This window comes from Talpa occidentalis, unplaced genomic scaffold (genome assembly GCF_014898055.3).
Source record: "Talpa occidentalis isolate TD23 unplaced genomic scaffold, MPIMG_talOcc4v2.1 talOcc4.3, whole genome shotgun sequence".
Lineage (NCBI taxonomy): Eukaryota > Metazoa > Chordata > Mammalia > Eulipotyphla > Talpidae > Talpa > Talpa occidentalis.
The window spans coordinates 36322714-36323984 of NW_023603184.1; positions in this window are offsets into that span (position 1 = coordinate 36322714).

The following is a 1271-nucleotide window of genomic DNA, read 5'->3' on the forward strand; positions in this document are numbered from 1 at the left end:
TCCCCATACAATTACAATCCCTTATTTTAACCCCAATCCCTCCACTCCCCGCCCCCCACCCCCTATAGAGTATCTCTGGTTCATAGTTTTTTGCTGATTTTGATTTTCACTTTCTGATAGTTCTTCATTTTCCTGGTCCCTTATTTAAGTTTCCTAGATTCCTGCTATGAGTGAGCCATCCGGTATTTTTTCTTTTTCTTTCTGGCTTATTTCGCTGAGCATGATCCCTTCCAGCACCATCCATGTTGCTGCAAATTGCATGTGTTTATCTTTTTTGAATGCTGAGTAATATTCTATGGTGTATATGTACCACATCTTCTTGATCCAGTCATCTATTTTTGGGCATTTGGGTTGTTTCCAAAGCTTAGCTATTGTAAACAGTGCTGCTATAAACATAGGCATGCAGGTGCTCTTTGGAATTGATGCTTCTGTGTCCTTTGGGCAAATACCTAGGAGTGGAATTGCTGGATCATATGGAAGCTCTATGTTTAGTAGGTCCAGAAATCTCCACACAGCTCTCCATAGTCGTTGGACCAGTTTGCACTCCCACCAACAGTGCAGGAGAGTTCCTTTTTCTCCACATCCTCGCCAACATTTGTTGTTGCTAGTTTTTTAAATATGTGCCATTCTCACTGGTGTAAGATGGTATCTCATGGTAGTTTTGATTTGCATTTCCCTGATTACAAGTGATGTTGAACATTTTTGTATATGCCTGTTGGCCATTTGCATTTCCTCTTCAGAGAAGTTTCTTTTTAGCTCTTCTGCCCATTTTTTGACAGGATTATTTTCTTTGTTGTTTTTGAGTCTCATCAGCTCTTTGCAGATTTTTGTGATCAGTCCTTTATCATTAGTGTTGTGTGCAAAAATGTTCTCCCAGTCGGTGGGGTTTCTCTTTGTTTTTGTTATTGTCTCTTTTGCTGTGCAGAAGCTCTTTAATTTGATGTAGTCCCAGCTGTTTTCTTTGCCTTTCACTATCACTGCTTTGGGTGATGTTCTGTAAAGATGTCTTTGATGTGCAAATCACGTAGTGTTTCGCCTATATTTCCTTCTATGTATTTTATGGTTCAGGTCTTATGTCTACTTCTTTAATCCATTTTGACTTGGTTTTTGGGTATGATGTGAGGTAGTAGTCAAGCTTCATTCTTTTGCACATAGCAACCCAGTTTTCCCAGCACCATTTCTTGAACAAACTTTCTTTGCTCCAGTCCATATTCTTTGCTCCTTTGTCAAAGATTAGTTGATCATAAATCTATGGGCTTATTTCTGGATTT